At 34.2% G+C, this 24,158-nt stretch overlaps 1 long non-coding RNA gene across 1 annotated transcript; it reads left to right on the top strand.

Annotated features, from left to right (window-relative positions):
* Positions 1-8,922: 8,922 nt before the first annotated feature.
* Positions 8,923-23,836, top strand: LOC112921052 (uncharacterized). Its single transcript, XR_012002901.1, has 3 exons — positions 8,923-9,008; positions 20,322-20,368; positions 23,760-23,836. It is a non-coding gene; the product is annotated as an uncharacterized lncRNA (long non-coding RNA).
* The last annotated feature ends 322 nt before the right edge of the window (positions 23,837-24,158 follow it).

Raw genomic sequence — 24,158 nt, 5'->3', positions numbered from 1 at the left:
ACATGAAAAACATTTTCCATTAAATATTATATTCCTTGTTTACAGTGGTAGTCGTGGTATGTGTTTATTTTAAGAAGCATTTGTAGCATAATTCATTGTATGAGCTGGGCAGTTTATTGTTCTCATTGCCAGGATTGACAACTACATTGGGTTTATAAAATAAAAAATAGATTCTGGTGTGTTTTTCTTCTTGAAAAAGTACTAGCATTTAAAGAATTATAGATTGGAAGGACACAATTTTCTTATTCTTTTCAAGGAACTTCATCCTGTTACATTTTTGTTCCTATGATGGCTATTGCTCAGAATAGCAGAATATTATGTAATCTCAATAATGGCAACATTAGATATTTCTTCAGTGTCAATCCCTTTTCATAAACCTACTTTATGCCACTCAACTTGTAGCTCTATGACTCTAGTATTTACAAGAAAAGGCTAACATTTCTGATGGTTAATTAACAACCATGTAAAAGATCCACCCAAATAGATTTACTTAAAGAAGGAAACAATTGCATGTAGTCCAATACACATAGTCAAACCAGTGGAAGAAAAAACTATAGCGTCTAAAAGTTTAAATAAGCCCCCTTCCTCTTCATTGAAATTGATCTCCATATTTTCCTCCACAACTGAAAACACAAAACACTTCACCCAAAACAAAATGGCCCACAAAAAAAAATTACTAACCAGCTTCTAAGAAACTGTGCCTGTCTATCAAACAGCTGAGAGTGAGTCAAGACTGCTGAGCCCAGGGCCTGGCCCACAGGTATTTACAGTAACTATGTATTAAATGAGTTACAAATGGTAGATCTTTTTTTTTTTTTTTTAATGTGAAAAAAAAAAAAAAAACACCTGACAGAGTAACTAGGAGACAGTATGAAATTTCAAATCCAGAGTTTTCAAACTCTAGATTTCTAACCATAAAGACATTCTCTTTGTACAGTAGTCTATATTCTCTTTGTACAGTCTGTATCACAGGCTACTGAATGGCATTCTAGGGAATACACGTTAAGCATTTCAGAGTCTTAACATTACTGTATCAGAGTACTCCCCAGCAATGAAAGCTCAAATTAAAGCATATAAAATAATGCCAGTAATTAACATCATTTAATCCTCACCAAAACCTTATGAAGTAAGTATTATTTAAAATAGGTATTACTTGTTCCATTTATAAAGTAAGAAAATTTAGCTTTAGAGAGGCACAGTGACTTATCTAGATCACATATCTAGAATAAATGGCAGATAATTTCAGCCAGATAACTCCAAATGTTGGAGTCTTTTCACTGCAGCACATTATCTTCCCTTCCCTTGTAGTTAATCTGTCCCTCCTCTGAACTCGTATGGCATTTATTATTGCTAATTATCATTTAGCTCTGCTGATAATTACATGTTTTGTAAGTCATGTTATATTTCTTATTCATTTCCATTCTTATTTTTATTATGGCCTTGTATGTCTTTTGCCTTTACTCTGTTTACATCTCTCTGACTTATTAAATTTAATGCTTAGAAAATAATAAATTTAATGCTTAGTTTGTTATTTAAATTCTTTAAAGCTATAAATTTCCCTCTAGCACTACTTTAGCTGCATCTCACAAGTATTGACATATAGTACTTTGTTGTTCAAAACCAAATACTTTATAAATTTCATATCTATAAACGGTTGATTATTTAAGAACCTATCTTTTTTTTCTCCAAAGAGAATTTATTTGACATTTTTATTGTTGATTAACTTAATTGCAATGTTACCAGATAACACGGAGTATATGATAACAGTTTAGCGTTTCTGAAGACTTCTTTTATGGCCTTACACACGGTCATTTCAAGACATTATCTATAAATCCTTGAATACTTAGTCTGTATTCCACCTCAGACTATTATGGATAAATAGATGAGTCTTCTTCCAAGGATTATTTCTATAACTCAGCTGAAAATTTCTCTATACTATATCCGGCTTTGATGGGAAGGGAGATTCAGCAAATAGAAAAACAATATCAAAACTAGAGTTTATGTTTTTGCAGTAAGTGAATGTCAGTTCAGGTATGTAACTGTTCAAATATGTTACATTATGGCTTCATAAGTTAAACCAACAGGAGTTGAAAGTCTGGAAGTTTATGCCACAACATAATACCTCCTTTTAGAGCATTAAATAAAAACAAACAACCAAAATATGACCACTTCTGAGAGGTTTTGCTTAAAAAAAAAATTGTGTCTCCACTCTCAGACTCTGACTCATGCTTGTAACATAATGGGAACATGTATTGCTCCAGCTATCTGACCAGCAGGTGGCACATGCCTACCTGCAAGTGAGTACAAATGATCAGTAACCACAGTACCTGCCAGTGCCTCCTCTTGCTGTTGTGAATACCTGTAACTGATCAGATTCAGAACATTACATTTCTATTGCTTTCCTAAAGATTTTTTCCCTTTATTCTACTTAAAGTCTTACTTGAGTCAAATATAAATAAGATTCTGTTCCTAAAATCATGACATTTATTCTTCAATGTATTGTGTTTCCCCAAACTTTACTTAAGCTAGTAGTCCATGTAACAAAGTTATTGAATCAAATTAATTTTAAATTCTAAAGAAGCGATTAAATCTATAATGTAATAATATAAACTGACAAGTTAATTGGCAGAAAATTTGACTAAATGCTTTTTGTAGGGTATTCAGAGCAGAAGAGAGATTTTAAATATGATAGCCAAGGACTCTAAGAAAGAGTGGATAGACTCTTTTTAATGGATAGACTTGATGGGGCCCATGAATCCTATACAATTATGTACAGAATATTGTTTTCAGGAATATTTTCTCTAAGGATATGTATAATTTTTTAATGAATTCCCTAGAGAATATAACTAAAAAAATCATGTACTAGTATACATATTTTCTTTAAATTATTGTTAATCCTTACATAAACATAAATGGCAGACATTTTCTATTCTTCTCTCTTGCACATTTCTTGTACCACCCTAAAATATATTTTTTAAATCTTTCATTAAATTATTTTATTTTAGAACCAAGTTAATTTAAGCAGCATGAAGTATTTAACATTTTTCAACCTTGGGTAGATATCATTGATGCCTCATGTAACAAATGTACAGTAGTTTTAACTTTTTAAACTGATGTTAAATTTAGCCATCTCTAAATTTCCAAGCACACAGCATTTAATTAAATGTCTTTTCCCAGTTTTATTTAAATAGTCTTCTTGCTTTTTTGCTCTCTCACACTGAGCCAAAATCTTGATTAAAAATAAGACTGTATAAACCATTTAGGACAAAAAAGACCCCTAACAGAAAACACCCAGAAAATAGCATATAGGAAAAGTCACATTTAAGGTGGGAAAAAGCCAATTTAGTATTTAGGGAAGTAACGTAATATACCCTTAAACGACAATTTTTTTTAATGGTATAAGAGACAGGTTCCTCATAGGTTTAATCTAGATGTGGGAAAGAAATTCCAAGGCTCGTATACAAAGGAAGAAATATAATCAAAGAAGAATGAAAAAATCCTTCTTAGAAAAACTAACAAAACCTCCCCCTGACTCCACATATCTTTCTCTCTCAGAGGAAGGCTTTAAACCAACAAGCCCTGTCAGTCAACTTATCTAATTGTAAGCAACCAAAGCTGGTTTTGATTGATTTAAGCAGAAAATTAATTAATTAATTAACTGGATATTGCATAGCTCCCGGATTCACTAGGAACTCAAGAGAATGGGTCTCAAAAGCAATGAAGTTAAAAACAATTCCCATAAATCACACCTTATACTGGGTATAATTAAGTATACCATTCTGCTACCAATGAATATTAGATGTTGCCCTTGCTTTGTCTATCACTAACATAGGCTACTTAATACCACTTCTAGTCCCACTTTATTGTCTCTGGAAAACTGACCTGCATGCAGCACAGGACTGTAGCCCAAACTGTCACCTTTGTACCATTGTCACCAGTTCTTCCACTTCTACTTCTACTTCTACTTCCACTTCTACTGTCACATCTTCACCATTGCTTCTATCAACTAGACCGCTTACACCACTGCTATCACTGGCAAAAAAGAGGCTATTTCATTCCTTTTTACTTAAAAAGTAAAAGAAAGAGTCCTTTCTTTACAAGAAAGAGCCTCTTTCTTTGCAAGAGAGGCTAAGAAAATTAGTATCCAGTTTATTAGCATTAATATTGAGAAATGGGCCATGTCACCCACCAAAATTCATAAAGTGAGAATAATCCAAATATAGAAAGGAATAATGGCACTGAGCAGGCAAGAAATAGCTGGGGTTCTTCTCTCTCTTTTTTTTTTTTTTTTGAGGTTCTTATCTTATGAGATCTTCTAAATATTTATTTGTATGCATATGCCTATGTGTGTGATTACATATAACACATCATAACTATGCCTTGCACATCATATACATACTTATTCCTTCCTTGAAGACTTCTTAGTTAGTATACCCAATTTCAAGATCTCTAGAAGATGCCCATTCCTTTCTTATTTCAACAAAATCCGATCTCAATTATCTTTAAAAGTATGGACTAACATAAAATACTATGAGAGAGAGAGAGAGAGAAAAAAGAAAGAAAATAAAAATTAGTTTGTAGTGTGAGTGTACACACATGACCCTGGAAGAAAAGAAAATGTGGGTATACTCTACTTTATAGTTGTAACTAGTTGTAAGGCTAGAGCTGGCATTTATGACTTCTGTATCTCACTAATCATCTTACATACTCATTTCCTTTTCCTTCAGCCACCCCCTAATCCAGGCTGAGTTCCTTGCCTAGATTTTTGGCCAACTCTTCATTTTTAAGAAACCAAACTCTGGAAGTCCTAGCTATAATATTGCTTTTTATTCCATTTAATGAACATGCATGTACCAAGATCTCCAGGGCTCTATCTGTACTCCCTTCTCTCCCCATTGTGTAGCAGCAAATCGGTTTCTGTTTGAAACTCAGGCTAAATCATTCAAGCCAGTTGAGTATTTTTGCCTCTCATTAAGTGCCAAAAGGAGCCTAAAATTGCCAGGCAGCAATCTCAGCTTCCAATTTGATGGAACTTTTATAGTATTTCCAGGGAAAGCATTCTTCCCTGGGTATAGGTCAAACCTCTAAATGAGAGGAATATGGAGTTGTATAATAAGAAGCAAATACTATGACTTGAGAAAACACACCATTTGATGAATTCAGAGCATATAAACCATCTTCTAGGTGAGTACAACAATCTCAGCAAGAATTTGTCTCCCAGCTGCACTGTAATTGAGTGTTTTATGGTTTTATAAGACAAACTGTTTCCCAATGCTAAGGTAAAGGGTAGACCCAAGAAATCCCATGCAAATCAGCCCATGGTACCATAAGTATTTTGAATATCAACTCATTGAATAGCCTTAAAAAGCCAAATAAAAAACATCAATACAGCTTGTAGTCATAGTATCTAATTCAACAAAAGGACCATTACTGTGCTGACTAGTTGAAAACATTCCTGCCTTGAATGCTAATATATCTAGACTTTAATCACTGTCATTGAACACCAAGACATGCTTTTGTCCAAGGAACTTATCTTACAGTAAATTAAATAATGAAATAAAGGCCAGAAACACAGGGACAGGAATCAAGTGTGAACAGATTCTTAGGTTTAACAGTAACAGCAGACATTCAACTGTTTGGATCTTGGACCTGTTGTCATGAATGCTATGGAAGCCTCAAGAAAATTAAATGGTGACCTAGAGAGAAGAAGGGAAGAGAATACAATACTAAATTTGCAAAATTAAGTGTCCACTACTGAGTAGAATAGAGACCTAGACTAAAAGTTCAGTTCTAGAATATCTAAAATTGTTTTGGGGAACATGAGTTTTATAGAACAAGAAATTTCTTCTTTGAATTAGTAGTTTAGAATATGATACCTTTTAAAATACAAAATTATCCCTACCATGCTCACTTACATATTTTGTCAGTTGCAAACACCAAATTTAAATGATCAATAATTTAAAATCTCCCCCTGTATGTAAGTATGATATTTAACTCTCACTAGACTGTATTTATTTCTGGAGACAAGGGACCATGTCTTATTCACTTTTCTACTTACTCTTAGCACCTTTGATAGTATCCTTAGCACAGAATAAATACTCAAAAGTGTTTAATGAATGAATGACTAAAGGAAGAAACACATTAGCAGAATGATCCTGTTAATTGTACAACAGCAACCGTAATGAATTGTTCCACCCACTCCATTATCTTACACACATACCTTTACTCAGTGAAAACTGTTGGCTAGAATTAAGAACACTTCTAAAATTAAACCAAAGTCAGTAGACTCCCTTTCTCCCCAGTTCCTAAGTCACTCATTAATAACAAATCTGAAATTTAGACCAGAAAACATAACCCCACAGGCCACTAGACAGAAAAAGCTAGTATCACAAGTCCAGTGTTTTGAAATGATGGCCCGATGACCCATAAATGCTGATGCCAGAGACCACCCACTTCATATCTTCCTTACAAAATGAAATGCAATTTATTACTTCCTACTTTGGTTTTCTGTATTCAGTAGCACTGTACAACTATACCTAAAATTACATGGAAAGAAGGAGCCTTATTCCAAGATTTACTTTTATTACAAGATGGTGACTTTAAAAAGTTTCACTCACTGTGTCCTTTTATGTAGTTCCTACCAAGTAATTGCAGGAAATAACACAAGACATTCTCTTTATTTTGGAAGGCGGAAAATGTTAACAGAGGGTTTATATGGAGAATATGTCTTTAGAAAAATATGTTTCCTACTATATTCCATATTATGACACTTGCTCCAGAGGACCCCATGCATTTGACTCAAGGAACCTTAACAAATGAGGAGGGAATTGAGCTGAACTGAATTTTTAAATCAAAAAGGATATTTTTACATGAACCTGTGTTTCTATAGTAACACACTAAACAGGACTTAGAGAAACACTGTGTAAGTGCCATAGTGGTAGCTGTAGATGACAAGGTATCATCACAAATAATAGACTCAAAATACTGAGTTCTCACCTACCTTAAAACACAAAGGCCTTTTCCCCCCAGAGCCTGTTAGCAACCTACAATTCTCCAGAACAAGGAGACACAGAACATTTAAGAATATGAGAAGTTGGTCTTTAAAGCATTGCATTGTTCTAGGTTTCAATGGTATAATTGAACTCAAGTACCACAGGATGTAAATATCAATCACTCCCCCACAACCTCCTTCTTCGGTTCCATTGGAAGTCACTAATTAACACATCTTAGAGATCTTTTATGACTCAGAATCTAAGGAGAGCCCTAAAAGCTATTATTTGGTGGAAGGGCTAGGAAAATCCAATAGTTGTCATGGCAAGAAAGATTAGCAATCCACCCATTTATGGAAAAAAAATCTAAACAAGTAATAAATGTAAGTCTTGCCATTAAAGCATGATAAATTTATGACAAAATCAGCCTTTAACATTAGCAGAAAAGTGTTACTTCTCTAATCACGAAATTGCCATTTTCAAAAAGTATTTCTAGGGTATTGTAGGTAAATTTAAGCATGGGAGTATCTACATGAAACCAAAAATTCTAACATTTTTCTTCATAATAGGATCTTGTGAGAGAGATGAAACTGAAGACTGGCATTTAGGAGAACTATTAAAATGGGAGATCCTCTGCCTAAAGCTTGTAAGCACTCTTTTATATTAGGTATCAGATTACTCTTTGATGAAAGTTCAGTATTTATCGCTACTGTCATTCGGCTTGTATCATTTCTTTCACTTAAACTGCTTATGTCCACAGGTCAAAATCTTATTATCCTTTTATCTCCCATCTCAAATGCAACCTCCTCCATATCTTCCCTAGTGGTCTACTACAGACTCAGACACAAGCACAACCTTCTCAATTCTTCATTCTCCTTTTTCATCTTACATGATAATTATCATGCTTCTTGTTTTGTATTTTAGTTATTAGGATAATGTCTTCAAGCCTTCTTTCAGATCAGCCCTTCTAAAACTTTACACCAAGGATTAAGAATCATTTGGATAACCTGTAAAAGATTCAGATTGCCACTCCCACAAACACTGAGTTCAAAGATTTATAGTGGAGGGCCTCGGAATCTGTCCTTTCAACATGTTCTCTATATTCTAAGTGTTATTCTCTTTGGTGTTCAAAAATGTTCCTTTTTCACCTATAGGCAAGTCACAAGCTCTCCCTTTAAAACATTTTAGCTATATGCCAGTGTATTAGAAAATTTCCCTAGGTTCCCCACTCTACTATCTATCATTTTGGCCATATTTGAACATTAACAAGGTCAAAGAGGCTGCAGCAACAAGTAAGTCCTCAAATCTCAGTGACTTAAAGTTTTTCTTCTTCATATCATATGCCTATGCAAATCAGGTGTCCCACCTCCGTAGCTTAGCCACACCATATGAAACATTACCTACAAGTTATTTTTAATATGGACTATATATCACTTCTCATGTTTCACTGGCTAGAAGGAATCATTTGACCCCAAACTTACTTCAAGAGAGATAAAATAGGAGAATCCCTGGGTGGCTCAGTAATTTAGCGCCTGCCTTCAGCCCAGGGCATGATCCTGGAGACCCAGAATCAAGTCCCACATCAGGCCCCCTGCATGGAGCCTGCTTCTCCCTCTGCCTGTGTCTCTGCCTCTCTCTCTCTCTCTCTCTCTCTCTCTCTCTCTCTCTATGTCTCTCATGCATAAATAAATAAAATCTTAAAAAAAAAAAGAGTCTTTGCACAAATTACAATGTCAATTACTTGGCTTTTAATAATATCCTACAACAAGTCCAGCTCAATATATCCAAACGAAGACATTCTAGCATGATAATAATTATGACAGCTATCATTCCTTGGGCACTCACTACATTTTTCTGGTAAGTGCCTGCAGACTAACTTAATTCTTTTTTTTTTTTAAAGTGACCTCTACACCTAACTTGGGGCTTGAACTCATGACCCTGAGATCAAGAGTCATATGCTCTACTGACTGAGCCAGCCAGATGCCCCAGGACTAACTTAATTCTTACACAATCCATGAGGTGGGTTTTATTAACTACAATTTTTTGAAAGACACTGAAATTTTGGAAGGCGTGGTAATACAATTTGCCCTAAAACTGCTGCTTATAGGTCATAAAGCCAGCTATCAAATCAAGCCTATATCTCCAAAGCTTGCTCTCTTAAAGCAATGCTTTATATTTCCTTGAAAGCCACTTATTCAAAGTAATTTTTACAAGCAACAATTATTACTCCCCATTGATTGTGGAATACAGTCCAAAATATCTTAGCATTGTGCATAAAATAAGCCTTTCCTGGCTTATCTTTGTTAATTCTCTGGCCTACTCTATCATAATTGTACCTGTTTAAAAATTCTTTCAGCCATTAACAATATACCTTTTCATTCTAGCCTGGATTTTTTTCTCCCTTGGTCACTCTTCCTGCTATGCTCCTTATCTTATCTTGCTGATTCTCATCTATATGTCATATGCTACCTTAGACATCACACTTATGCAAAAATATGAAGATATTTTAAAAAGAATGTAAAAACTTAGAGAAAAATAATATTTTGAAAGAGAATCATTAAATTTGGTCAACAATATAGCTAACATCTTGGAAGAAATGGATGAGCAGAATACTACATTAAAACACATTGAAATAAAAATAATGTTGTAGAAGAGACAACGAGCTATGACATCCAGAAAACATTAATGGATTTTTAGGAGATAACTTTGTAGAAATGAATGCAAAAAATGACTGTTAAAATAGAAAAAATTCAACAAATGGACTTAATAGCAATATAAATGTACCTAAAGATGACATTATTGAGCTGCAAGATAAAGGAATTCCCCAAAAAGGCGGTCTAAACATAACTTCAATTTCATTATACCATTTAAAAAAGTAACAATAATTTCCTTGTATGATCATCCATCCAGTTAGTTCACACCTAAGCATTGTCTTTAGTGTTTTCTTTAGTTTATTGGATCAGAAAACAAAGCCGTCATACATTTTAGTTTTTTGATAAGTCTCTTAGGTCTCTTGTATTTTATAGCTTTCCCCTCCATATTTTACTTTATTTTCTTTTTCTTATCCTTTTCTTTCTGTCTGTTCCTTCCTTCCTTCCTTTCTTCCTTCCCTCCTTCCTGCCCTCCTTCCTGTCGTCTTGCCTTTCTTTCTTTCTTTCTTTCTTTCTTTCTTTCTTTCTTTCTTTTTTTTTTTTTTTTTTTTGGTAGGGGGAGGTGTTGCTGTGTTTTAAAGAATTGGGTTATCTGCTGTTCTATACATTTTATCACAGTCTTTGTTTTGTTGACAGCATCTCTACTTTATCTATTAATATGTTCTTCCGTTCTATGTACTTTTTAGAAATTGGTAGTTAGATCGACTGGTTTAATTAGATTCAGTGTCTTTTTTTTCATGCCAAGTGTATGTGGTGATGTAGGTTTCTCTCAGGATGCAGGTAATACCTATTTGTCCTTATGAAATGTTAGCAATCATTGATTATCATGCCAAGATGCCCTTAATTAAAGTGTTTCAAAATGGCAGTGATTCTTTGGTTATCTAGAATGCTTCTATTAAAAAAACCATCCCTTCATCAAATATTTGGATACCCTGAGGTACAGCTTATATAGGAAAGGCATGATCACTATTTGATTTTTTCTTTTTTGTCAATTTTCCAAACAATGAATTCCTTAGCAATCTTTAAAGTTAACAAATGATTTTTTAGTGCCATTTTGAACATATTCTTGTTTCAAATCATTACAGATACTACCTATATTGATAACCTCTGTTTCTCATCTTTAGTTTATTCAACTTGGTTTCCAAGTCCTTTTAACAGGACTATTAGTCTTTTATAGTTTCATGCTTTGTGGTATGAAAAGATGTTTTAGGTTCATCTTATACACTTCGTTGTTCCAGAACTAGAATACACATGATAAAAAATATCTAATACCCCCAGGAATAAAACAACCACCTCAATTAAATAGATATATTTTACTTTTACCAATAAAGTAAAATCAAACTTCTGAAATTATTCTATAAACTCAGTGCAATTATGGTAAAATACCAACGAGGATTTGGAATTCTAAAGTTTAAAAAAAACAAAACAGAAAATGTGTGTGAACAGCCAAATCTTTGAAAAATTTTTCATAGAATGTATATTATTTATATCATTTTAATATATAACATGTTATATATTTGGATACATACCAATAATATATGTTTAAACATATGAAAGGCTACTATGCTAATTAAAACACGAAAAATACTTTTGCCAAAAGACTTGGTAAAAAGAAAAAAAAGAACATGTTTTAATGGAAATATAGTTTATGATAAAATTGACAGTTCAAAAGGATAGAAGGATAGGATGCCTGGGTGGCTCAATCTGTTAAGCATCTGCCTTCTGCTCAGGTCATGATCTCCAGGTCCTGGGATGGAGCCCAGTGAGTCAGGCTCCCTGCTCCACAGAGAGTCTGCTTCCCTCTCTTTCTCTACCCCTTCCTCCCTCTCATGTTTTCTCTCTCTCAAATAAATAAAGTCATTAAAATAAAAACTTAAAAAAAAAAACAAAGGATAAGATAGTTTATACAATAAATGTTAAAACAATAACAAGTTGAAAAAAATTCTTACCTCACATCCTATTTAAAAAATGTCATATAGATTATAAGTCAAAATATATAAAACAAGTCTATAATACTACTAAAAGAAAACATTAAGCAACCAAAATACACATATACATATTTTTCATTTTGATCTTCAGGAGGGCTTTCTTAGCAAGAAATAGCACTACATACGCTAAAAAATTGCACAAAAATTAAAACTTTCCTATGTCAATGGATATCACAATCAAAGAAAAGCAAAGAATTGAAAGAGAACATGTGAAATTAAAAGAAAAAATACATATATCTATTGTAGCTGTCTACAAAAAAAATTTTAATAGGGAAAGAATAAAGAGAAAAATTTACGAAAGAAGTAGAAATGGTCCATAAATCTGTAAATGACGTTCAAACTGACTAGGAATCAGAAAAATATGAGTTACTACTTTTTACATAAAATTGAATTAAATTAAGTGGATTGATAATAACTATTATTATCATGGATGTGGGGAAATGGGCCCTGAAATTCACTGCTGGTGAGAGAATAATTTGTATGGCTTTTTGGAGGGCAATTTAGAAGTACTGAATACAATTTTAAAGAAAACCATTGATCCAATAATTCCACTTTTGGGAATTTATTCTACAGAAATAGGCATTTATCCTACAGAAATACATTCATGTGCCAACAAAGTTACATATTCAGGATATGTACCGCAATACAAACACTGGAAACAACTTAAATACCTCTCAGTAAGGGAGCAGTTAAATTATAGTGCATCCATACTATTTATTAAAATAAAGTGGTTAAAGAAAATAAGAAAATCTATACAAGTTTGCAGAGAATCCTATGTTAATAATTATTAATGGGAAAAAGCAGGCCACAGGAAAATAATGTATAGAATGTTCCCATTTATGCATTTTAAAAAACATATGTATATGCAAGTATACATAAAGATCTCAACCCAGAGAAAAGTCTTAATAGATACACACTACACTGTGAACAGTGGATACTTTCAAGAAGAATATTTTGTGCAGAAGTAAGGTTTCCTCTTTAGCTCTTTACACTTCCCAAGTTTTGCTTTTGGGTGTGTGTTTTTTTAGGTTTGCATGTATGTGTGTGTTTAAAAGGACTATTCATCTATTTCTCAAGTAATTAGGAAAAAAAAGAAACTTGTTTTCCTCATGATAAAATTGCTCTGAAATGAAGCTTTTAATTATTTTGCAGCTGTAATTAGGCCAAGACTGAAGGTAGAAGAAGGTATACACTTTATCATTTATATTTAATCAGAAAGAAATTATCTGGTTGCACAAAACTGATCATTTAATGAAAATTAAAAAGCAAAAGAATAGAATATTAGTTTTATGTCCTCATCAGATTCTACATCCATATTTACTCTCAAAAAAGATTTGCATACAAATCAGATTCTTTTAAGAGTCCAGGAAAAGAAATGATCTATTTCCAGGGGGAAAAAGAAGGGGAACACACACAAACACACACACACACACACACACACACACACACAGATATTTCTTGCAGTGATGTGAATTTAAAAATCTCCATTCCAGAAACTGTTAGTTTGGAGATTAATGTGCCTTAGATGGGTCACTTAATCTCTTTTAACTTCTATTTCTGCATTAACAAAGGAAGAGAGGAAGGCAAAGAGAAAGAAGAAGAATGGAACAGGGGGCAGAAGAGGAGGAAGAAAAAAAATAAAGAATTGCTTCTTTCCCTTAGGGATTATTTTTTAGGATTTACTTATTTATTTGAGAGAGAGAGGGTGCATGCAAACGAGGGACAGGGATGAGAGAGAGATGAAATGGAGAGAAAAATCTCAAGCAGACTCCCCACTGAGCACAGAGCCCAACTGGATTTAGGGCTTAATCTCACAACCCTGAGATCATGACCTGAGTTGCAACCAAGGACAGACCCTTACCCTGCCGAGCCACTCAGGCACCCAGGGATTATTTTTAAATTGGGCTTTTTACTATAGAAGTTTTCAAATACATAAATGTATAAAAAGTAGTTTAAAAACCCCATATGAAAAAAATAAAAAATAAAAAATAAAAAAATAAAAAACCCATATGCCCATGACCTAGCTTATAAAATTACCCACTCAAAACTAATCTTGTTTCATCTATACCTGACTCCCTTCCACCCTTTCTCTGGATTATTCTGACACAGATCCCAGACATCACATTATTCCATATACAAATACTTCAGCACATAGCTAAAAGATAAGAATTCCTGTTTAAAAATATAATAATAAAACCAACATGCCACCAAAAAAGTTAACCACAGCTCCTCATTATTATTAAATATTCAGTCAGTAGTCACACTTCCCCAATAGTTTTGTTTTTCACATTTTTTGATGTTTGTTTGCTTGAATCAGTATCAAAATTAACTCCACACATTGCAATTTGTTAGTATATCTATTAAATTTTATTTTAATGTAGAGTCCCTCCAACTAACCTCCATCCTTGCAATTTATTGTTCTGTAGAGTTTTCCACAGTCTGAATTTTTCTGATTACATCTCTATTGTGTCAATTAACATGCTCCTCTGTCCCCTGTATTTCTTATAAATTGATTAGCCCCAATGGCTTGATCAGACTCAGATTCAATTGTTTGGAAAAACTACTATATACATGTATTGTGTGCTGCTATCAGGTACATAGTTTCTAGTTGTCTTGTGATTTGGATAGTCATTAATTTTAACTGCCTAGACTCTGACTAGAGATGTACAATTTTGAAAAGAGCTATTATGTTGTAAAGTTTGCTTTCACAAGCTGGTAGGCTTGGTACTAGTCTCTCCAATTTACTAAAGAAACAGCTATAACTCAGATGTGAGAAGAATAAACCAGGATGAACCCAAACATCTTCATCCAGCTTACTAAAACACCAGGAACATTGTTTAACCCATTCCCATTCTATTCTTCCATATACTTTTTTTTTCCAGAAACAATTTTTTTTTGCTTTTCTTTTAGATTAGAGGAATTTTATATCTCATCCCCAAACTAATTTCCTGGTGGGGGGTTGGTAGGGGCAGTGGAAACAGGAAACTGACAGAAAAAATGCACAGATCATTTCTATTATGCATACATATGTGTCTATTCTTATATCGCTTTATGCCATATATGTTGGTCACAACAATAAATTTAAGAAACAAAATAAAAGGAAGAAAAATATCCTACAACTGTGTCTATGTGTCTTCAGTAAAGGACAGGGCAAAGTTATAAATTCTCTAAAGACCAGTAGCAAATATTTGGAGCATATTAATAAAGAAATATATCACATTCTTTTCCAATCAAACCATTTTGGAATTAACACACAGAAAAAAATGCTTATTCAAATCTATCATACATTAGAAGAGTGTGTTAAGTGTGATTATTCTCTTTTCATCTGTTTTAAATTTTCATTTATTTATTTATTCAGTTGCTTATCAAACAAACATGTATTGAGTGTCTACTATTGCAGTAGATATTTTCCCAGGAAATTTAAATATTAAATAAGCAAAATTAATCTAGAAAGTAAAGCAAGCCAATAAAGACACAGATAACGGTTAAGTTACAAGAAGTATATGACATTCTAACGGAATATAGTAGGAGAACTTGACCTAAACAGGAAGATCAGAGACTACTTTCTGGATGAAAGAGAAGCCACACTGGCACAGATTTTGGAGTAAAAAGAAAATAAGGAAAAATAAGCATCTCTTTTCAAATGTTCAGTTGTAAAGGAGAGGAGAGAGTAGAGAAGTCTGAGCTGAGAGATGAAAGATGAGTTGCCAAGGTTATATGGCAAGGGACAGGAAAAAGTGTGTTCCAGTTAGTGTGAAAATACTGAGTGAAAGCCCTAGATCAGCAAAGAGGAAATGTAACTGTGGTTGGAATATTTTTATTTGATGGGGATGGAATGTGAGATGAAACTAAAGAGTTAGTGTGACTGGATCAATACAACATTATGTTGTCTGACTTTATGTCCAAGGTTGTAGAGTATTCCAGGTTGATGTAAGTTGTTCTAATGCATCTATTTATAGGTTCCCCTTTTGCTTTCAAAAGTGGCCCCATTTTGGACAATAAAGTACATTTCCCCTAACTTTATAGGCCATCCTACAAAATTAATCTCAGGAACAAGTGATTACAATATTTTAACCAAAGAAGTAGAATGATTAGGTTTGATTGTAAAGTGTCACTGGTTTCATCAATGAGATTGTGTTATACAGGTGCAATATTGTGGAGGACAAGTTAGGGTTTAATGAAGAGGTTAGGCAAGGGTTGAAAATGATTGATGAAGGTGGTCACTTACACATAAAGAAGTGGATCCATTTGAGAGGTATTTAGATGGTGAGAACTCGATGATATGGGAAATAAGTATCAGAGATGAGAGAGGAGATCTTGAGCATGATACTCAGGTTTTTCTACAATATGTGTTGGGTGATGGAACAAAGTTTTGTCATAAAAACAGAGGAAGTTGACAATGGGATCATTTAGACTTGCATTTTTGCCAGATTAGCCAAATGAACATGCTAAAGAACTATGGCATTACAGATGTTATCACGACTGTCACTTAATAAGGAACCATGAAATCTAATTTGGTTAAGGAAGACAGTAAACAAGAGAGAAGGCTGATGGATCAGGAATGAGCACAGGAACCCAATGACTTAGAAGGCCTGATGATGCCAAAGAAAGGTCATAACTGAACAAACTGATCAAGTCGGAATGTCATGAACTTTTGATTATAGAGTAGAAGTCTTGACTTAACAATAACAAGGTTGTGGTGTTCTCCTCCATTTTCTCATTCTGATCTAAGGCTCCACCATTACTCTCCTGGTCTAAAGTAATACTCCAGCTGTTCTCCTTGCTTCCACTCTTATCATTCTTTATTCTTTTTATCAGGGAATAATCTATTTTCTGCCCTTCAGCCAGAGCAGTCCTTTTCAGATGCAAATCAGCTATCTTCTCTCGAATTTCCAAAGGCTTTTTTAGGATTAAATTTAAAATTGCTTCCATCAAAAGGCCATTTGTATCTGGCTTCTGGCTTCTGGCTATCTCGCTAAGTTCAGGTTCTGTCACTCTTTTCCTCTGCTCCAGGAGTAGGCTTCTTGCTCTTTCTCAAACGTAAGCAAGCTTGGCCTCAGGCACAATATTCTTGCTGTTTGATTACTTCCTTCCCAAGATGTTGGATCAACCCTTTAGGTCACTGAAATCTTTGCTTAAATGTCACTCCTCAGAATCCTTTCCCAACTGCTCTTTCTGAAGTAGCATTCTCTATCTTTATAATGTTTCATTTCACATCAATTTACCTGAAATTATATTAAATAGCTATTTCATTATATTATTTTCAAGTATTTCCTGTGGAATGTAAGCACTTTAAAGGTGGAAAATTTTTAGTTCACTACAAATAAAAACTAAGAGCTTGATAAATATTCACTGTGTATGATCACAAGTAGGAATTAAGATCAGAAATGCAACAGCCGGGTTTCAAATGGGTGACCACAGGAATGTTGAGGCTCCCCAAATTGGACAAAAATTATCAGGTATGCGATGAGTGGCAGGGAAGTACATAAAAATCAGTAATTTAGAAGGGAAGATTTTGATATCCAGATATGCTGTTGGTCCACTAATAGAGAAATCAAGCTAAATTTTTTTAGCTCTCACATTTTGTATTATCCCCCTACAAGTGATTCAGGCTTTTGTTCAGAATTAGTAAGTATGAATATATATTTATCTTGAGTATCATTTATTATGCAGCTTCAAATGGAACTCTTCATATGGAGTGCTTTAAATATTATTAAGGAAATTTGCATAAAAAAGCAAGTGTCTCTCAAAAGGATTGCTTGTCTCAAAACAAAAGCTATATGTATTTCCTGAAGAGAATTTAAAAGCTTTTAAACATTATTGTCACTGAAGTTATCTTCTATTACGTTCATTCTTTATGTGTTATAGCAACATATAAAAATCTTCCCCTTCTTTTCTAAAATATGTATTCACTCTACCTACTTTTATTTTTAAAACTTTTCATTTTATACAAATTCAATTTACCAACATATAACATCCACTGCTCATCTCATCATGTGCCCTCCTTAATGGCCGTCACCCAGTTACCCTAACCCCCATCCACCTCCCCTTCTGGAACCCTTTTGTTTCCTAGAGTTAGGAGTCTCATTGTTTGTCTTCCTCTCTAATTTTTCCCCAGTCAGTTTTCACCCTTCCCCTATGGTCTCCTTCACTATTTATTTTATTCCACATATGAGTGAGACCATATGATAATCATCTTTCTCCAATTAACTTACTTCACTCAGAATAATAATAATAATAATAATAATAATAATAATAAAACTCCATATGTAAATGTAAATGGTAGGTATTTATGCTTTCTGATGGCTGGATAATATTCCAGAGTGTGTGTTTGTGTGTGTCCATTGCTCTGGTAGATTATAGCTAGCTAGACAGATAGATAGATAGATAGATAGATAGATAGATAGATAGATAGATATAGAGATAGATAGATGATAGATAGATAGATAGATAGATAGATAATAGATATCTCACATCTTTATCCATTTATCTGTTGAAGGACATCATGGCTCCTTCTACAGTTTGACTATTGTGGTAGGTATTTATCCTTTCTGATGATAGATAGATAGATAGATAGATAGATAGATAGATAGATAGATGATAGATAGATATCTCACATCTTCTTTATCCATTTATCTGTTGAAGGACATCGTGGCTCCTTCTACAGTTTGGCTATTGTGGTAGGTATTTATCCTTTCTGATGATAGATAGATAGATGATAGATAGATAGATAGATAGATAGATAGATAGATAGATAGATGATAGATAGATAGATATCTCACATCTTCTTTATCCATTTATCTGTTGAAGGACATCGTGGCTCCTTCTACAGTTTGGCTATTGTGGATATTGTTGCTATGAACATTGGGGTGCAGGTGTCCCAGCATTTCACTACATATGTATCTTTGGGGTAAATACCCAGTAGAACAATTGCTGGGTCATCGAATAGCTCTATTTTTAACTTCTTAAGGAACCTCCACAGTGTTTTCCAAAGTGGCTTTACCATCTTGCATTCCCACCAACAGTACAAGAGGGTTCCCCTTTCTCCACAACCTGGCCAACATTTGTTTTTTCCTGTCTTGTTAATTTTAGCCCATTCTTATCAGTGTAAAGTGGTATCTCATTGTGGTTTTTAATTGCATTTACCTGATGGCAAGTAATGTGGAACAATTTTTCATGTGCCTGTTGGCTATGTGTAGGTCTTCTTTGGAGAAATGTCTGTTCATATCTCTGCCCATTTCTTGATGGGTTGTTTGTTTCTTGGGTGTTGAGTTAAGTTCTTTATAGATCTTGGATACTAGCCCTTTATCTGATATGTCATTTGCAAATATCTTCTCCCATTCTATAGGTTGTCTTTTGTTTTGTTGATTATTTCCTTTGCTGTGCAGAAGCTTTTTATCTTGATGAAGGCCCAATAATTCATTATTGCTTTTGTTTCCCTTTGCCTTCTAGGAAGAAGTTGCTGTGGCCAAGTTCAAAAAGATTGTTGCCTGTGTTCTCCTCTAGGATTTTGATAGATTCTTGTCTCACATTTAGATCTGTCAACCATTTGAGTTTATCTTTGTGTATGGTATAAGAGAAAGGTCCAGTTTCATTCTTCTGCATGTGGCTATCCAATTTTCCCAACACCATTTATTGAAGAGACTGTCTTTTTACCATTGGATATTCTTTCCTGCTTTGTCAAAGATGAGTTGACCATAGAGTTGAGGGTCTATTTCTGGGTTCTCTATTCTGTTGCATTGATTGATGTGTCTGTTTTTGTGCCAGTACCATACTATCTTGATGATCACAGCTTTGTAATACAGCTTGAACTCAGGCATTATGATGCCCCCAGCTTTGGTTTCCTTTTTCAACATTCCTCTGGCTATTTGGGGCCTTTTGTGGATCCATACAAATATTAGAATTATTTGTTCCAACTCTGTGAAGACCATGGTATTTTGATAGGGATTGCATTGAATATGTAAATTGCTCTGGGTACATATTTTCACCATATTTATTCTTCCAATCCATGAGCATAGAATGTTTTTCTCTTTGTGTCTTCCTCAATTTCTTTCATGAGTGTTCATTCTATAGTTTCTAGAGTATAGATCCTTTACCTCTTTGGTTAGGTTTATTACTAAGTATCTTAGGATTTGGGGTGCAGTTATAAATGGGATTGGTTCCCCAATTTCTCTTTCTTCAGTCTCATTGATAGTGTATAGAAGTGCAACTGGTATCTGTGCATTGAGTTTGTATCCTGCCACATTGCCTAATTGCTGTAAGAGTTCTAGCAAGTATTTGGTAGAATCTTTTGTGTTTTCCACATAGAGTTTCATGTCATCAGGGAAGAGTGACAGTTTGACTTCTTTGCTGATTCAGATGCTTTTTATTTCTTTTTATTGTCTGATTGCTGAGGCTAGGACTTCAGTACTATGTTGAACAACAGTGATGATAGTAGACATCCCTGTCATGTTCTTGACCTTAGGGGTAAAGCTCTCAGTTTTTCCTCATTGAGAATGATATTCATTATGGGCTTCTCATATATGGCTTTTATAATATTGAGGTATGTTCCCTCTATCCTTTCACTGTGAAGAGTTTTAATTAAGAAAGAATGCTTTACTTTGCCAAATGCTTTTTCTGCATTGATTAAAAGGATCATATGGTTCTTATCCTTTCTTTTATTAATGTAGTGTATTACATTGATTGATTTGCAGATGCTGAACCAGCCTTGAAGCCTAGGAATAAATCCCACTTGGTCATGGTGAGTAATCCTTTTAATATATTGTTGAATCTATTGATAGTATCTTGGTGAGAATTTTGGCATCCATGTTCATCAGGGTCTGTCATTGGTCTGACATTGGTCTGTCATTCTCTTTTTTGGTAGGGGTCTATGTCTGGTTTTAGGATCAAGGTAATGCCCTCATAGAAAGAGTTTGGAAGTTTTCCTTCCATTTCTATTTTTTGAAAGAGCTTCAGAAGAATAGGTCTTAATTCTTCTTTAAATTTTTGGTGGATTTTCCCTGGGAAGCCATGCAGACATGGACTCTTGTTTTTTGGGAGATTTTTTTTATTACTGCTTCAATTTCCTTACTGGTTATAGGTCTGTTCAAGTTTTCTATTTCTTCTTGTTTCAGATTTGGTAGTTTATGAGTTTCTAGGAATGCATCATTTCTTCCAGAGTTTCTAATTTGTTAGCATGTAGTTGCTCATAACATGTTCTTATAATTGTATTTCTTCAGTATTGGCTGTGATCTTTCCTCTTTTATTCATGATTTTACTTATTGGGGTCCTTTCACTTTTTTTTTGATAAGTCTGGACTGGCATTTATCTTATTATTTCAAAGAACCAGATCTTAATTTCATTGATTGGGTCTGTTTTTTTGGTTTCTATTTCATTGATTTCTGATCTAATCTTTATTAATTCTCTTCTCTTGCTGAGTTTAGTCTTTATTTGCTGTTTTTTTCTCCAGCTCCTTTAGGTATAACATTAGGTTGTGTATTTGAGACCTTTCTTGTTTCTTTTCTTTGTTTTAAAGATGTTATTTATTTATACATGAGAGACACAGAGAGAGAGAGGCAGAGACACAGGCAGAGGGAGAAGCAGGCTCCATGCAGGGAGCCGGATGTGGGACTCAATCCTGGGTCTCCAGGATCATGCCCTGGGCTGAAGGCAGCACTAAACCTCTGAGCCACCTGGGCTGCCCACCTTTGTTTCTTGAGAAAGGCTTGTATTGCCATATATCCCTCTTAGGACTGCCTTTGCTGCATCCCAATGGTTTTGAACAGTTGTGTTTTCATTTTCATTTCCATGAATTTTAAATTTTTTTCTTTAATTTCCTGGTTGACCCATTCATTCTTTAGTAGGATGCTCTTTAGCCTCCATGTATTTGAGTTCTTTCCATATTTCCTCTTGGGATTGAGTTCAAGGTTCAAAGCATTGTGGTCTGAAAATATGCAGGGAATGACCCCAATCTTTTGGAACCAGTTGAGACCCAATTTGTGGTCCAGTATGTGATCTATTCTGCAGAATTTTCCATGTGCACTTGAGAAGAATGTTTATTCTGTTGCTTTAGAATAGAATGCTATGAATCTGTGAAGTCCATCTGGTCCAGTGTGTCATTCAAAGGACTTGTTTCCTTGTTGATTGTCTGCTTAGATTAACTGTCCATTGCAATGAGTAGGGTGTTAAAGTCCCCTACTATTATTATATTATTATCAATGTGTTTCTTTACTTTTGTTATTAGTTAATTGTAATTAATTAGCTGTTCCCATGTAAGGGGCATAAATATTTACAATTGTTAGATCTTGTTGGATAGACCCTTTAATTATGATAAAGTGTCCTTCCTCATCTCTTATTAGTGTCTTTGGTTTAAATTCTAATTTGTCTGATGTAAGGATTGCTACTCCAGCATTCTCTGGTGTCCATTAGAGTGATAAATGGTTTTCCACCCTTCACTTTCAATCTGGAGGTGTCTTTGGGCCTAAAATGAGTCTCTTTTAAACATATATCCATGGGTCTTGATTTTTTATCTAATCTGATACCCTGTGTCTTTTGATTGGGACAGTTAGCCCATTTACATTCAGAGTAACTATTGAAAGATATGAATTTAGTGCCATTGTATTACCTGTAAAGTCATTTTCTGTATATTTTCTCTTTTCCTTTCTAGTCTATGTTATTTTTGAGCTCTCTCTTCCCTTAAAGGATGCCCTTTAATAATTCTTGCTGGGCTGCTTTAGTGATCACAAATTCTTTTAGTTTTTGCTTGTCTGGGAGGCTCTTTATCTCTCCTTCTGTTTTGAATGACAGCCTTGCTGGATAAAGTACTCTTGGGTGCATAGTTTTTCTCATTTAGCACCCTGAATATAACATGCCAGTCCTATCTGGCCTGCCAGGTCTCTGTGGATAGGTCTGCTCCAGTCTAATGTTTCTACCCTTATAGGTTAAGGACCTCTTCTCCTGAGCTGCTTTCAAGATTTTCTCTTTGTTTCTGAAATCTCAAGCTACACTATTCTATGTTGAGGTGTTGACCTATTTTTATTGATTCTAACATTGTTTTGTTTTATGGCATCACTTATCTCTCAATTTCTCCCCTTGTGATCTGGTAGTTGTTGATCTCTCATTTTCTCAGCTTTTTTATTCTCCATAATTTTTTCTGCTATATTATTAATTCTCTCTTCTGCCTCATTTCTCCTAGAAGTTAGAACATTCATTTTTTATCGCATCACATTGAAAGTTTTTTTATTTCAACTTGATTAGATTTTAGTTCTTGTATTTCCCCAGAAGGAGATTTTCTAGTGTCTTCTATGCTTTTTTTCCAGCCCAGCTAGCATCTTTATAATCATTATTCTGAACTTTAGTTCCAACATCTTACTTATATCCATACTGATTAGGTCCCTGGCAGTCAGTACTGCCTCTTGTTCTCTTTTTTGAGTTGAGTTTTTCTGTCTTGTCATTCCTGCAGAAAATGGTCACTTTTCTATGTGTAGAATTGCAGTAACTCTTTTATTAGAACTCTGGTTGAGTTTACAGGTGTTCATAACAATTTGATAGGTATCTAACTTAATTCCTGGGACCAGATAAAACTAAGATATCCTACACCTCTACCATGTTGGGAACTCCCCACCCTCCCTACTTTTAGATAATTGGTTAAATCAGTTAGGACTCTTTTTGACTCCCAGAAGCAGAGCACTCAATCATTTGGCTTAAATAGAAAGAAATTTATTAAAGAACTGAAAAATCTCAGTAATAACATAACCCAATGTTTATAGCAGCAATGTGTATAATAGCCAAAATATGAAAAGAGCCCAGGTTGTCTATTGACAGATGAATGGGTACAGAAGATGTGTTATATTTAAATAATATTTTAAAAGCATGGTTTGACTCAGGAGTCCACATGGTTCTCTTCTTTCCTTCTTTTGGTTTCATTATCATACTCCTAGTCTATGCTAGCCTCACATCATTATGATTATGAATACCAAATCACACTGGAGAAAACAACTTGACTCTCTCAGTGATCCTGTTAGAAATTTATCACATTGCATTTTGTTAGGTCTGATGGGGACCCATGCAGAACTTTGACCCAATCACAATGGCCTGGAAATGTGATGCTCTTATGCATTATCAACACCCTAACTCTTCAATCCCTCTCCTAGTTTCATGCACATCGCTGGAGTCCAGAAGAGGCAATGTACCAAAACACATGGAATGAGAATGGAAGAATGGAATAGAGGTAGTTCCTGAAGGAAAATAGCAGTACTTTTACAAAAATGCACAAGGAGCAATCTGAATAACAAAAACCACATGCTATTAGGAAGTCTTCCAAACATAATTTTCATCTGGCAATAACATCATATTTTATATAATAAAAAGAACATTTAATATGCTGCCTTTGAATTCCTTACATTAAACATTTGGGATTAAACTGAAGAAATTCTATTGGCCAATGAAGAAAAGTATTCCATTAATCTACTTTGTGATGGAAATGTATACAAAATTTAAACTTTTTTTAAACGATTTTATTTTAAATAATCTCTACCTAATATGGGGCTCAA

Source organism: Vulpes vulpes, chromosome 8 (genome assembly GCF_048418805.1).
Source record: "Vulpes vulpes isolate BD-2025 chromosome 8, VulVul3, whole genome shotgun sequence".
NCBI lineage: Eukaryota > Metazoa > Chordata > Mammalia > Carnivora > Canidae > Vulpes > Vulpes vulpes.
The sequence above is the reverse complement of the archived record's forward strand: the minus strand, read 5'-3'. Positions and strand labels throughout refer to the sequence as shown.